Source organism: Sinohyriopsis cumingii, chromosome 3, assembly GCF_028554795.1.
Source record: "Sinohyriopsis cumingii isolate HCF-2022 chromosome 3, ASM2855479v2, whole genome shotgun sequence".
Taxonomy (NCBI): domain Eukaryota; kingdom Metazoa; phylum Mollusca; class Bivalvia; order Unionida; family Unionidae; genus Sinohyriopsis; species Sinohyriopsis cumingii.
The window spans coordinates 51572036-51589207 of record NC_142963.1 but is presented as its reverse complement, the minus strand read 5'-3'; positions in this window follow the sequence as shown (position 1 = coordinate 51589207).

Below are 17172 nucleotides of genomic sequence, written 5' to 3'. Positions count from 1 at the left end.
TAAGACCTTGATGAAAAGTCCAGCACCATCATCATCATCATTACCACCACTACCATCCCCAAGGGTCACCAGAGATGCTACCCCACAAAGACCTGAGGAAGAAGAGATGCGCGAAGTGTTTCAAACACCGTCAGCAGCTCCCATTTCGAGTAAGATTGCTACATCCTTGTTGACCCCGTCCCCTACACCCCAACGAGAAGAAATGAAAGCTTGGGTTAAAAAGATGATGTCCACGCCTCCTTCGACAGAAGTGAAAAAGAAAGAAGGGAAACCAGAAGCGAAAAAAGAAAAGAAGACCAAAGCCATTCCATTGCCACCACCACCACCACCACTACCTTCGACTTCTACTCCCGTAGCCCATCGGACACGTAAATCCGTTTCCAAACCACCCTTTCGACCCACCCAAAGTAGCATCACCGAAGAGTGGGTGACTTATTAACACGCCAACACAAAATAAAAAATGGAAAAAGTCTTAGCCAGCATTTACTACGATCCCTCACATCCTGCAGGTTACGCAGGAGTTCAAAAATTGTATCGTGCTGCCAAAACTCGACTGAAAAGTCTCCGTTTACCTCAAGTGCAACGATGGTTACAAGAACAAGCTACCTACACTTTACACAAACCCATTCGACGCAAGTTTGCCAGAAGTCGCACCCGAGTGGAAGGCATCGATCATCAATGGCAAGCCGATTTAGCCGATGTCTCTCATTTGGCCAGCTACAATCGCGGCTACAAATATTTGTTTTGTGTCATCGACGTCTTTTCCAAATTTGCCTGGGTCGTGCCTTTGACTTCCAAATCGAGCAGCGAGTTAGTGCGAGCCCTGCAACGGGTGTTGAAACAAAGCGGTCGTCGCCCTCTTCGATGGCAAACGGACAAAGGCACCGAATTTCTGAACCAAGCTTTCCAAAAAGAATTAAAGAAACGTGACATTCATTTTTTTACCACCGAGAATCCCGAAACCAAAGCCAGCATCGTGGAACGTTTTCAACGTACTTTGAAAGAACGCATGTGGAAATATTTTACGCATCACCACACTCTGAAGTACATCGACATCTTACCGCACCTGGTGCAAGCGTACAACCAATCTTACCATCGAAGCATCGGACGTGCCCCGCAAGACGTGACTCCCGACAACGAAGTGCTGGTGTTCGAGCGCCTGTTCGGTACGTCCCCGACGAGGGCTGTCCCCGAGAAAAGTGGAGTGTTGACCGTAGGAGATTGGGTGCGCATTGGCAAAACCAAACGCACTTTCGACAAAGGTTACTTACCTAACTGGACGACCGAATTGTTTCGCGTCACTGGACGAGTGCATGGCCGTCATCCTGCCGTCTATAAATTGGAAGACATGAACGGAGAAGTGCTCAAAGGAACGTTTTATTTGCCCGAGTTACAACGTGTCACCAAAAAAGAAGACGACGTGTAAGACATCGAAAGCATTCTCGAACGCAGAACCCGTAAAGTGGGCAAACGACGTGTCAAAGAAGTCAAAGTACGTTGGAAAGGATATCCACCCAGTTTCGATTCTTGGATCGACGCTTCGCAAGTCATCGACTATAAAAAGAAGAAGTGACCATCATGCCCTTTCACACAGCAGACGCAGCTACGTCGACCACTCCTTCTTCCCCTAGTTCTTCTGTGCAAGATTTACAAAAACAACCCTTGTGGGTGTGGTGTGGAGAACGTGTGCCTAAAACGCAAATCGTCTTTTTCTGCCAAATCTTCGTGGTGTATTGTGTCATCGGGGCAGCCATCGCCAATTTGAGTTTGCAACAAGGAGACAAACAATTGTGGACCATTTTATTGAGCAGTTGCATCGGTTACCTGCTTCCTAATCCCTCCCTGAAATTCTCCTCGAACGGGAACGTTGTGTCCAGTGCCAGTGCCAGTCACCACTCCAACAACAACCAGAACCCCATTTTGGGTGGAGACACGCCTCTGACGTCCAGTAATATCCCCTCGGACAGCCACAGAACTCTAGAATTATGAGTCACGAAAACCAATTTTACTTGACCTTACCCAGTGACAGTTCCATGGAGGTGTTTCCCAATAACACGTTGTGCTGTTACACGGCCAAATTACCTCAAGCCATCCCCTTAGATCACGAAGCCCATTGGGAAGTGGCTTTAGTAGAAATGATTCACCCGACCCAAGTCCTCAATGTCCTTCCCAATCAAAATAAATTTGATGTGGAAGTTCATGACGAGCAAATGCAGCAGTGGATGGATACCCATAGCAAATATGACAAGAAAACCCGTACACCAAATTCAAAGTGGACCACCTATCACTTGTTCATTCCCCCAGGCTATTATTTTAGTGGTCAACATTTGGTCAACACCATAGCCACCAGGTTTAATAGTGTGTTTCTGAAAGCTTTGGAAAGTGTCAAAAAAAGTGTCACCCTGGAGTACCACAAAACAGCTCGTCGCTTCCTGATGAAATTTCCTGAGGGGCCCAAAATCATGTCTTTCTTATTTTGTCATGAATTGTTTGACATGTTGGGCGGTGACATGGAGCTAAGGAAGAAAGTAGAACAAGAAAAAGGTGAATTACCAGTCATTTCTGACAACGATTCTTTTGCCAAGTATTTTCGTACCCCGGTAGAACTGAACCAAGGACTGAATTTGATGTTCGTGTACTCCGATGTGGTGGAGTACAACGTGGTGGGACACACCTCCGTACCGTTACTGCGTGTCATTCCTTTCAAAGTGGATTCTGCCGCAAACGCTGACGAGGAAGGTGGAAACACTTACCACGTCCACCGCGAATTTGTCCATCCTCACTATTTACCTGTCAGCAAGTCGTATTTGGACACAGTCAACATTACTATAAAAGGAGATTTGGGACAAAATATTCCATTCACCAAAGGAAAAGTCACGGTGAAACTCCATTTTCGAAAACGGTTTTCTCACGACTCGTAAGTAAGTCATGTATCCAGTGTACCGAGGGGTTGCTCAACAGCGAGGACACGGTTTAGGAGACATGTTAAAATCGGCCTTTCGTTCGGTGGCCCCAGTGTTGAAACCGATGGTGACACGCGGATTGCACGCTTTGAAAGATGCGGCACTGACGCAAGGCAAAGAATTTCTCCAAAATGTCATCATCGACAAACAAAACCCTAAAGAAGCCTTCATGAGGGCTGGCAAAAATGTCTTGCTGCAAACGGGCAAAGACATTTTGGGCCGACGAGACACACCTATAAATGTTCTGCACGCTACCGAGTCAGGCATTCAGCAAGGACAAGGCAGAAAGAGACGACGAAGAAAACACCCTTTCACCAGACTTCAAGCGAGAAAGGCTAAGAAAAGAAGAACCGTTCGAGACTTAGACGTTTTCGATTATTGAAACACAGAGAAAAAATGATGCACCGAGAGTCTTGCGCTTGTTCCAAGACGGAACTGGATCTGTTTGCCATGCCCCCCACCATGATGACGATGCAAGAATCTCAATGGGTGGAATTTCATCCCGTCTCCTCATTGACAGCCTCAGCTCCCATCGAGTTTGAAATCAAAGGACAGCCCGAAGATTACATCGATCTGAATAGCAGTTACTTGTACTTGAAAGTCAAAGTTCTAGATAAGGATGATGGTGCAGTAGATGACACTGAGAATATAGCTCCCGTCAACAATTTCATGCATTCCTTGTTTAGTGGAGTGGACTTGTACTTGAATAACAAACTGGTCAGCAGCAGCATGGATACTTACCCTTACCGTGCCTACCTGGAAAATCTCTTGACGTACGGAATAGATGCCAAGGATACCCATCTCAATGCTTGTGTGCTGTGGGAACCTGACGAAGCGGGCAAGTTCGACCTTGTAGATGGAACCAATAGCGGCTTTGAGCAAAGAGAACTCAAAATCTTAGATAAGAAGAGTTTAGAACTGATGGATCGTTTGCATTTGGACATGTGGTTGCAAGAGAAATATTTGCTGAACGGAGTCAATGTCCGCTTGAGACTGAATCGTAGCAGTACCGCTTTCCATTTGTTGGCTGAGGATGCTAAGGCTCCTAAAAGCAAAATCGAAGAGGCCAAACTCTACGTACGACGCGTGGAAGTGTTACCCAAAGTAGGTAACGACATCAGTCAAACGTTGAGCAGAACGACCGCCAAGTATCCCATACGACGCGTGGAAGTGAAAACGTTCACCATTCCCGTTGGACATCATTCCATGATCGAAGATCATCTGTTCCAAGGACAGCTACCCAAACGTTTGATCCTTGGTATGGTCTCGAATTCAGCCTTCAACGGAGCCTTCGCTCAAAATCCTTTCAACTTTCAACACTTTAACGTGAAGAAAATCGAAGTCAGTCGCGATGGCAAGACCTTGTGTACCCGACCTTTCGAACCTGACTTTAAAGAGAAGAATTACTTGAGATCGTACTTGTCCCTGTACGAAGCCACCGGACAGTTAGGAACCAACACCAGTCACGGTATTACGTACGAGGATTATGCAGGAGGCTACGCTTTGTGGGCTTTCGATTTCACTTCAGACCAAGGCAGCGACGAGGGACATTTCCACCCTATAAAATCTGGCCAGATTCGTGTGGAACTTCAGTTTGCAGAACCACTGAAAGAGACAGTGAACGTCATCCTGTATGCAGAATTCGATAATACCATAGAAATCAACAGTTTGAGAGAAGTCATCCTAGATTACTAGAAACCATGGAAGACTGTTGTCCCTCTTTACCTAGTGGAGAAACTTTGGAGATGGAATGTGAGGAAAAAGAAGAAGTGATCATGATGAAGTCGAGATGGCCAGAACAAGAAGCCCATTTAGTCTCCTGTTTTGCCAAACACTTGGTTGACAAAATGACGGAATTGATCAAGAAAAATTGTTATGGATGTCAAAACGATCATCCCAGTCAAATTCAACACGATAAATGCCTGATGTTGAGTCAAGAAGAAAAATTGGACGAGTATCTGGACGAAGCTTGGAGTCTCATCTCAAACAAAGACGTGTTGCACCAGTGGTATAAAGACTTGCGTGAACATTCTTGTCCACCATTAACCACTCAAGAGATCCATCGTATCGAAGCTCTCCTAAATCAGAGTGAGCAAAAAGAACGAATAACCGTTTATTCGTCAGACATTTTCAAGCAAAAAGTCAGGATCGAATTGACAACTTATTATTACCTGTGAAGAAGAAGAAAAAAACAACACAGAAAACAATGGATACCTGGGAACTTTATTACCTTTTGAACCACAGTTCGTATACAGCTTCTTGGAATCCTGTCGTCTGTGCTAAAGATGAACTCCCTCATCGCAAACCTAAAGACCATCAAGCTTACGTGATCAACACGGACGACAGTCATCTCCCAGGAACCCACTGGGTAGCCGTCTACTTTCCTCAAGAAGGATGTGTGGAATATTTCGATTCGTACGGATTGCCCCCTTTGGAAGACGATATCATTGACTTTATTAGAAGAAATGCTCAAACCACCCGATTCAATAACGTGAAATTACAAGGCACAGATTCCTTGGTGTGTGGACAATATTGTGTGTATTTTCTGCATCATCGCAGCCTGGGCTATTCCTTAGAACATTTAGTGACTCATTTCGATCCTCGTTCTTCTGCTAGAAACGATGTGAAAGTAGATCGATGGTTTTGTGACCATTATGCTTATCTTTTGTCTCAAGCTAGGAAACGTAGTGTCCATCAATGGCCTAATGATTTCCAACAGTGGAAATCACAATTTCATTCACAACGTTGTCAGCCCTGTTCAAAGTAGTTAGTATTTGAAGAAAAAAATGTTTGTGATTAGAAAAAGGTTGTTAGATGTTATAGTGTTGGATTATTGTTAAAAATGTTAGAAATGTTGTTGTTTAGTGTTAAGTGATTTTTGAATAAAAAATGTTGTGTTTAGAAAAAAATGCCTTTGTCTTTTGTTTAGCTATAAGAATGTTGGATTGATGCTCTTTCATTTCTTACTATCTCTCTCATGAACGTTGCGGCTCGAAAAAACCGTGTGGGGGATGTTTTCCTTCACGTCCGCGCTTTAACTTTAAGAACCGGTTTGTTCCCAGTCTAACCATCCATTGTCGACTCATCCTCCTAAGAAGATGTGCTCCAAACTAGCTAAGCTCAACGAAGCCTACGTGAATTTGCATAGGGTCAGACACAGTCTGATACCGAAGCCAGAAGAAATAGAGAATGTGAGAATGTTAAAAATCACTGAAGACCTAATAGAAGAGCTCTTCAGAGAAGAAGTGAACAGGGAAAAAGAAGAATGGACAGAGAAGTACAGACTTCAAAAACAGCAGCAACAACAAGAACAGCAGCAGCAGCAACCTGAACCTGACAGAGGCTTTGTCGATTGCCGTATCGACACCAAAGAGTTCTTCTTCTCTTTCCGAAGAAGCAGACCTATTGCCAGAAAGTCTATCCTCAGAGGACATCGCATTCTTAGAAACTAAAAAAAGAATGCCATAGCAAAACAAAAAAACAGCCCTTTTCAGGGCTACCCAATACTCTAGAAAAGAAATAACTATTAATTTGCCAATGTGAGTAGGTAGAGTAGTGTGAAAATAAACACTAACTCTTTTATAAAAAATGTGAGGGTATGTGTTTGTGTGTTTGTGTTTGTAAGAGCTAACGTAAGTTGGTGAGGATAGTAGATTAAAATAATGTTTTTTGGGTTTTTGAGGTGTATATTTGGAGTTAGATTGGATTGTTTTGCTTATGTGGATAGTCTATTGAAGTGATTTATAAAAAATTTTACAATAGTGATGGGTAGCATAAAAAAGTGAGTGAGTGTTTCTTTTAGGTCCGCGCGTTGTTGGGTCATGATCTAGGTAAGATCAATTTTATGTTTTTTAGGGGATGTTTTCCTTCACGTCCGCGCTTTCAGTATAAATTGAAACTCGTTCGGCAGTCCAGCTACCCTTGTTGATTGATCAACACCAAAAAATGAACACGAGACTTGAGAAACTGTTGGAGCTTCATGTGCATCTGGAATATGCCAGGCGCATATTAAATGAACTGGCCGCGGAAGCCATTGTCGAGGAGGGAAGGATAAGAGAGGAGGAAAGAAGAAACAAAGAAGAGGAGGAGAGAAGATATAAAGAAGAAGAAGAAAGAAGATATAAAGAAGAAAGAAGAAACAAAGAAGAGGAGGAGGAAAAGGAGAGAAGAAATTTCAAAATCCCAGAGAGCGAAAATTGGGATTCTGAAGCGACATATCCTGCCTCTGCTCTCTCCCCCCAAAAGGTAAAAAGTAACTGGGGGATAAGATGCGTATGTGGCGCCAGGCCCGGAAGGTGCCACCATTAACCAGGTGCCCATGAAGTTCCAAACAAAACAGCCCTTTTCAGGGCTACCCAATACTCTAGAAAAGAAATAACGATCGATTTGCCAATGTGTGTAGGTAGAGTAGTGTGAATATAAACACTAACTCTTTCTTTAAAAAAATGTGAGGGTAAGTGTTTGTGTGTTTGTGTTTGTATGAGTAAAGGTATGTTTGTGAGAATAGTAGATTATGGGTTTCTTTATTGTTTCTTAGCAAATGGGGAGAGTATAGTTTGGGTTATATTATATGAAATGAAAAAGTAGGGGATGTTTTCCTTCACGTCCGCGCGTTGTTTGGTCATGATCTAGGTAAGATCCATTTTATGTTTTTAGGGGGATGTTTTCCTTCACGTACGCGCTTTAAGTATAAGAACCCACAGTATTCGTCGTTCAAACCATTCTGCAAAGAATAAAAAGAAGATGGCGTCAAACCAAATGGACAAAATACAAACCTTGCAAGACGTTTTAGACAACTTAGGAATAATGGAACAGATGCTAATAAGACTGGTTGAAGACCATTATTCCTATAGTCCCCATCGTGTAAAGATGGAAATTAACAACTTAAGAAAAGCAAAGGACAAGATTAGTGGTGTGATGAAGGAAATAAAGGAGGAGAAGGAGGATGAAGAGGAAAAGATAAGAATAAGAAGATGGAACGAAAAAATTGAAAAAGAAGAAGAAAATGAGAAGAGGAAGAAAGAAGAGGAGGAAGAGAAGAAGAAAGAAGAGGAGGAGAAGAAAAAAAAGAAAGAGAAGAAGAGTGTAGGAGATAAAATAAGAACTTGGTGGAGGAAAAGAAGAAATTAGAAGAAGAAGAAAACCCAAAGGCCCTTTTCAGGGTCTCCATATTTCTCGAAAAGAGATAGTCTTTAAATTGCCTACCCCTTTTTTTAAAAAAATTTTTTTAAAAAAAAAAATCCCATGTTAAATTCTCCTTGTCCGTAGAGTGACCCACGATTTATCGCCATGTTAAATTCCCCTTGTCCGTAAAGTGACCCACGATTTTTTGCCATGTTAATTCCCCTTGTCCGTAATCTGACCCACGATTTTTCGCCATGTTAAATTTCCATTGTCCGTAAACTGACCCAGGGGTGTTTTTAATGCTAATTCCCATTGTCCGTAAAGTGCCCCCATATACTACTTAGGCTCTATAATATTATCAATAGACTAATGCACATAAAAATGCTGCGATAAACTGATTCTCATTGAATTTAAGGCCTGGAGAATTTTCCAATAGAGTAAACAAAATGTCTACATGTTGAACAAGACATAGAACATCCATACTAATTTCAGTTTATCCTTTGGCCAAGAGATTAAAAGAAAGGAAATCGTTTGCCTGGCGGAATGCATTTTAGTTTTTGGGGTCTCCACGATGGGTCTTATGGATATTAGCATCACAAACCTTTAATATGGACCAATATATAAATTGAACATCAGGCGCATAAATGACTTTGTGGAAACTGAACGTATGGTCGTATAGCTCTTATGGAGCAATTAACAGTAGGAAATGTTATGGAGATGGAACAAGTTCTTAAAAAAATCCACCCACACATGCAAGAGATGAATGAGTAAAAGTAGCGAATAAGCAATGGTTACTAATGCACCGTTATTCTGGCCAAAACAAGTCAGTACTTACGAACTTTGGCGCTTAGTGACCAAAATGCACACCTGCACACAAAAACATACATATTATAAGGGCCCGTAATGCATGGGTTAGAGTTATGAATAATAACAGGTATTTTGGCAGATCCACACAATATCTTGAAGATAATCACTTACACATAGAAATAGAGGTATGAGGTATGGAAAGGAGAGATGGTCACTAATACTTACAATTTAATCCACTCTCTTACAAACAAAATTGACAAAGGAAAGAGGTAGTTGGTAACAATGGTTAGAAACATTTTACTATCCAATTTACCATCAGACATGCAAAGTGAAGATGGATAGATGATATACGTCACACATACACAAATGTTGCGGAGTAGGTTCTATTTTGGTTTTTAGATATACTTAGTTTTATATACACACAAAGACACAGAGACAAACACAAACATATAGAAGTAGGCTATTTATTGGCATCCCTTTTCTAGAATACTGAAGAGTCCATGAAAAGGGTAACCCCGAAAAAGACTGTCTTCCTTAGTGCCACTCTTCACATGCCGGACTCCTTAAGTATCACACTTCTTTCCCCATCAATCAACACTCTTCTTTGCCATAAATACGCAGAAGTTGAATAACCCTGCTCTCCCAACACCGTTCTTCACCTTCATCATCAGAATTTATTTTATTGGTTCTTCTGCCTTGCATGTAACTAATGTCACTGTTCCTGTTCAAATTAATGCTGACCTTGAGGTTTCCAAGAAATATTTCACTATGATTTAGGCCATTCTGAAGTAGATGCCACTTCTACTCACAACTCCTATATCTTCCCTGAACTGAGGTTCGTCTGTTCCTCCCTTGTCTGGGAGATGTTGTATTCTATCCAAATAGACCAAGGCCACTATCAAACGGTTACTCACTTTCCTTGCTTGTTTGAATGATGAGTGTCAAACCAACCGCTTTATATGCTGGAGACATGGACAAGAAATAACAAATCTCTTTACTTAGAATATGTTTAAGGTGTTGGTCATTATGTCTATTACATTTTCTTGGGATTCATCGTCCGTCGTCTGTACTTAGTTTTAAAAAAGAAAGTGGACATAAAATCGTATTTTCCGTTAAAGTGGTTACTTAATTTGATGTGATTTAAAGGGCAGAAATATGAACCGTACTGAAATAAATATACATAAATTAACGGACTTTTCCTGCTCTAATCTTTGTTAGGCGAACATGGAATCGGCTAAGAGATAAAGAGAAAACCCCTCTTGAGATATTTCGCGAAAGCCTGAATGAATTAGCTTTGGAAAGGTTGTCACCTGACAAATGCTTACACGAAAGCCCATAACCTTTCCATTTGCATTTGCATGAATAGCATTACGCGAGTGAATGTAAACAACTTCTTTAGTTTGGTACAAGGAAGTGATAGAAAATATATGATGACTTGACATGTAGACGTGATTTTGAAAACATTCCCCTAGCATGGGGGGGGGGTAAACAACAAAGACAAAACAATCACTTCTTCTTCAAAATAGATATTTGAATAAGCCAGTTTAACGAATTCGCTGAGTCCTCAAATAATAATGCAGAATGATGATTAAAGCAATCCATTATCTCATACATTACACCTAAATTACCACTTATGAAAATAGACAACAGGCAACACAATAGAAATACCACACAAAGAACATATTAATAGCGTTTACAATGTTGGTGAAAAAGAATTGGGATCCAATATTCGATCAGTATTTTGTCTAGCCATCAACGTTATGTATTCAAGCCACAAAACAAGAAGTAACCATTAAGATCTCGAAACTACCATTTTTTATCTCTTCTAGGGAAATAGTGTCCAAACTAATCAGTAAACTGGTGATTGAGGATTCAATACATCACTGATCAAAATGCACACATAATTAATGCCCAACCATTGATGAAATCTGATCCTTGTAATTTCGTATCATTTAATTATATCAAAGCAGCATTTATTGGCATAAAGTCTATAATATTGTCTTTGATCAAGGGTAATCCATACGAATCCAAATATTCCACTATGTCGTCTTTAGGAAAGTGGACGGCGACCCGGCACTTTCTTGATCGGTGTTTTGTCGTCGGTGTTTTTAATATGGGCTCAGATATATTCGATTTTTTGATAAGGGAGTTCAGCTTTGCCAGAAACTACATGATTCTTAGAGGTGCTGTACTAACTATGTCTGAGGAGGTAATGCCATTACTAAGCATTCGTTCATATACCACAAACAGAGTGTACACGCGTGACGATAGTGTTTCCTTGAGGATAAAGAAGGCTTTGTGTTCTAATACATAAGACGTCCCTGCATTTTGCTTCGATACCAGCCAATGAGATTGATAAGGGTGTAACAAATCATTGTACCAATCGTTCAGAATTGTCTTTACGTGGATAGTAAACGTTTCCTCCAGACTAACCTTCATCGTTTTGTCTTCAATCATCGTGAAATATTTCAGTTTGACTAGGCAGATGGATTTAACATACATTCCAATATATATAGTCAATGACTTGGTTCCTTTGGCAAATTGCTGATCAAACCATTTCGCAAACCCTTTGTCTTTTTTTGACTGTCGTGATGATAATGTTTCATTTTCCTTTGCTCCTTCATCTTTTCCTCGCTTTTGTGAATTGAGTATGTAATTTGTGCTTGCCATTTGGCCATGATTGATGAAAAAATTTTAGTGCGTACTTATTTTTTTCTTGTTGGTACGTTATTAAAAGATGCTTACTTGGGTTTGAGTTCAAGACCTGGCCTTGACTATGACATTAGAAAGTTTCAGAAGCAGATTGTTTACAGTTAAGATGTAATTTTCCATTAAGATGATTCAGTTGTTTTTTTCTTCAGAAAATGCTATTGTGACAATGATCAAGTTGGGATGTATAAAAGGTTAAGATCAACAAAATTATTCAGTCCTTGTTTTAGTTATGTCCCTAAAATTATTTATTGTTTTGTTCAGATATAATTTGAGAGGAATCACCTATTTAACATTATTAATTGGAATTACAAAGTGCTTTTAGATATGTTTCAAAAAAATCACTACACAAGGAATATTTTGAATTCACTAAAATACATTCTGGATCATAACATTGTGATGCATTAAGACTCTTGATATATCAGAACATTAAAAATCGGACTTCATTCGGAATACCATGGGAATTCATTCAGAACACTTTGTACGTTTGGGCTTGTCGTTTAACTTTTATGATTTTTCTGAATTTATCTCATAAAAATGTAAGTTCCTTTTAAATTTTCACTTTAGATTCTACGGAAATGAATTAGTTGTTGAATTTTACTAATCTTGTTGGTTTTGTTTTCTTCTGTTACTAGTGAAACAACAATAAATTGGTGACTCGACTTGGACCTGAATTTGCTTAAACATTTCAGAAAAATAAAAATAAATTAAAATATGTCTTTAAAATTTAAATTGAATTTCTTTGGGAATTTTCATTCTCCCTGTCAAAGATTTTAATTTCAAAAGTTTAAGCAATCTTTAAAGAAACCATCAAGCACGCATAATATCATTTAATGTAGTGAACTTTGTTTCAAATCCTACTCAGGAAAGGTTAGCGTTTTTGAAAAGGACGTGTTACGTGCGAATCCCAGACATTATAATATTTTAGAAGTAAAAACATCCTTGACAAAACAAAACGAAAAACTATTGTGGTCAATTATTTGGTGCAAAACAGTTTGCTGCATCTGATTTCATTCGTAAATTAAAAGAATTAATTTATAAAAAGACACTAGATGGAAATCGAGTTTAAGAAACCTTTCAGCTTCCGAATGAAATGCAGATAGGAGAGAGAATAAAAGTTCATTGAGAGAAAATGGAGAGAAAAATACAGATACAGAGAGAAATATCAAGAAGAAAGGGAAATGTAACAGAAGTATAAAGAACTGAAACCGGCAGGAGGTGCACACACACAAACAACCTCTAATCACAAGCTCATTTTTTCATATTACCAGAAATACTGGGTTCGTACAGCGTTTTAAAGAAACTTTCCTCATTTTGAGAAAAATTGCCAGAAACTTGAAATGGCCAACAGAGAATAGGACTTTTTATCAAAATTGTATTTATTGGCAAAGCTTGTGAAGTCTCTACGCGACTGTCGGTACACCAAAGTGCTAATTATGATGTAGTTACGGAATCTTTCTACAAGGTTATGAGTTGGTATCTGAGGCATAACGACTACGGTTTTGGAATTGCAGAAAAGAAACTACATAAACCCATGCCAAATGTGCACGTGGAAAAAAAAACATTTTTATAAGTGGTGCTCAGCCATGACAGTTGATCAAGATTACTCTAATCTCAGACAACTCATATTAATTCAAGAGTTCACGAATTGCGTCCAAGGCGATGTCAAGAGCTACCTTGAGATGCAAAAGTGGAAACTTTGGGAAATGTTGTTCGTACAGCTGGTGATTTTTACTTGACTCGGAAAATTTCGTTTGTCAACAAATCTTCCTCTCAGCAGTTTTTTTTTTATACATCCCATCTCAGTCTCATTCTAGTATGGGACAACGTTTAAGAATAAAACTTCTGATACGACTGATCAGAAATCCTCTTCCTAAGTGCAATTTTTGTAAGACAATTGAAAACTAAGCTACTGAATAAGGATAGACCTATTCCAAATGATCTAATTTGAGAGTGGTCAGTGAGCTATTCAATTGTCGTACTGGCGTCATGTTAGTCTAGCGCATAAAACTGCTTTGACTGGTCATTTAAGAGCCAATAGGATTTATCACAGTATCTTGATTCATTTTTGTTGACCAAAAATTAAACAAGATATTTGTAAATACTGTATATCTTGTCACACTTGTCAAATGATAGGAAATCCAATCGGAATCTACATAAAGCTTGCCTGTGCATATTCTTTCATTTGACGAACCAATTAGCAGAATAATGGAGGGAAGTGTCTGTCCCTTACCAAAGACGTGTTGACTATAATGTTGGTGTACAGGATTTCTAGCCACAAATGAGACATTAAAAATGAAACCACAGTAAAGGCTTTGATAACGCTTTATTCCCACTTTTAGACTTTCCAAATCTACCCAGTCTGATAAATCGTTAAACTGCATGTCTGTAATTTTCCAGCAAGTTATGTATGACTTAGGCATCCAACAATTTAAGACTTCAACCTATCAATTTAAAAGTCAAGTTTTTTAAAAAACATTTTATCAGACGATAAATAATATGATTTGGTGTTATTGATTTGATGCAGGCAATAGCGGGTATTCAATTGCGGTTGTTTTATGTTAGAGAATCAGCTCAAGAATCATTATGCTTTAGTTCTTTTAAAGTAGTTTTGGGACATGCTATCTGTAGACCATTGTAACTATTAAAAGCGAAACTTATTTCAAGGGCCCATTCACAGATTAATCTTCTTGACACGCTTCAAATATAAGTTGTCAAAGGCTTGTGAAGTAACAAGAACTATTATTCACTCTACACAGTCAAAAATGACATTTGGACAGACAGAAATACATAGCAAAAACGTTTTCAGCCTGGTGATAATATTTTAGATCTTTTGCCTGAAAATCCTCTTCAGGATAAGTCATATGTTCCTTATACAAAGTATGTGACTTAAATTATATCATTAACACTCATGGGAAGAAGACACAAAAAACTTTATGATATAAATAGTTTAATAGAGTATTGTTTAGAGATAGCCTTGCTAATCATTCAATCAATTCAGTTGTACCTATCCCACACAGTGAGGATGCAAAATGATGGAATTTAACTCTTGTGACTTTGATATAACCAATCTTCGGTAATAGTATAATAGCAATACGAGAAACTTGCACGTCGACAGAGTGAAATATAAGAGATATTATGTGAATAGGATAACTTGTTTCCAGATTTTCCAATACCAATAATAAAATCTACAATGACGTTGAAATTGTAGATTATACAGTTGGGAAACAACATATTTACAGGATACGTAATCTAAACCAAGAATGTTTAGATAAACAGATTCAATATTTGCCTTGGAATGATTTCACAGAATCAAATACGGGTAACTGGAGGTCACCATGTCTTTTAGTGTTTAACAAATATGATACTTACTTTACTTATACTGACTATCGAAGAGTGACAATCGGAAATGAAAATTACATCACCAAATTTGACCTTTAAAAGATGCTGTTAAATTCAAATAGCGGAAAGAGCAAAGGAAATTTTCGCTTTGGCTGCTCCAGATGCAGTTTATCAATATAAAGTGATGCGGTCTGTTATTAAAAATTATCCTTCCACACTCCATTGTTTAATGAACACGATGGTATCTAGTCTAGATAAGTGTGAAAGTAACATCGATGACGTCATCGTCTCAACCGTTGCCCGGAAAGATCATTTGTCTCAGTAATCCAAGTTCGACAGTTAATATAGGTAAAAGTTAGTTTTTTCCGTGCTTGCGGTACATTGTTAGGTCATATTGTGAGACACGTCAAGTTAAAACCTGTAGAAGAAAAGGTCAATGCTAAATCTGAATTTTCAGTGTCTATTAGTAAAAATTAACTGTTGCAATATTGGGGTGTGGCTGGATATTATCGGAAATTCTGTTTAAATATGCCCATAATTGCTGAACCCCTGACCAACTTATTGAGTAAGGAAAAAACGTTTAACTGTTTGACAAATGTCAAGAAGCTGCTGATACATTAAAGGTATACTGACAGATGCACCCGTTCCTTCAACTCCAAACTTAGTCAATTATTTAATCGATCTGTTGATTCAAGTGATGGAGGAGTTGGTGAAGTATTGATTCAGGAAGAAAAAATGGTGTAGATCATCGAGTGTGCTATTTCTCTAAATAATTAAACAAGCCCTAAAGAAATAATTCTACAATCAAGAAGAAACGTTTGGCATAGGTACTGGACATGGAACTAGTTAAAGTTTATTAGTTTAGCTCCTTCCCCGATTATTGTATTTAGTCATCACACTCACTTACTTAAGAAAATAAAAAAAAATATCAGACAATGTTGAGAAGGACTTCAATAATGCATGAATACAACATTAATATTAGGCACATCAGTGAGAAAGACAATCTGACTGGAAGTGCTCTTCCCCGCGTATAAAAGTAATGTATTGCTTTGTTTATATTTTGTTTCATTCATAAGGCATGTACCTACGTAATTTTGTATTATCATAGTTTCATATGTATATCACACACACACACACACACACACACACACACACAAACACACACACACACACACACACACACACACACACACACATATATATATATATATATATATATATATATATATATATATATATATATATATATATATATATATACACACTTGTGTGTGTAAACTTTCTTATATACACGTTTCTTTTTCTTTACGATGGAAAACTTCATGAGTATTTCAATCAATTTGTATGCTTGACATTTGTCCATGATTCAAGAGAGTTTTGGTGCGATGCTGATTTTTGTCTTGTTTGTAAGTTATCAATATATGTTTAGCTTTTTTATTAGTTCAAGACCCAGCGTTGATGATAATCACAAAGGTTCTGGTAAAGACTTTGTTCACACTATGAGGTCATTTTCCATTAAGATGATATCGTTCTTTTAAAAACAAATGTTATTATGACATATGTCAATGGTTGATCTACATGTATATAAGGCTGAGATCAATAGTATTATTCATTCATCCTTTAATTTCAATCGGTATAAATATTTACTGTTGTGTTTAGAGATAATTTGAGATGAATCTTTAATTTGAAAATTATTCATTGGAATTACAAAGTACTCACTGATATTTTGAACACTATCACTACTCTATGATTATTGAGGACTCATTCAAATATATTCTGAACTATATTATTGTGATACATCAAGACTATTATGACATCAGCACATTTAAGACTTTTGGCACATGAGCACATTCAATACTGGAATTCGTACGGAATACCACTGAAATTTATTCGGAACACTATATATTTTTTTCACTTTGTGAGAGAACTTTTATGACTTTTGGATTCACAATACTGAACGTAATTTTTAAATTTTTACTCATATTCTATGGAAATAAGTTATTAATAGTATTTTACTAAACTTGTTCGTATTGCTTTCCCTGTAACTTATTTTAAGACCATTGAGTTGTAACATGTTCAAGAGGAACGGAACAAATTTCTAGTGAGACATTATCAGATGGTGACTTTCAATTATAATATTCCATAAAAGGGATACTGACCAGTGATTGCCTACTTTACTTTGGTTGCGTTATTGTTTGTCCATGTGGTTAGATAAATCAAAGAGACC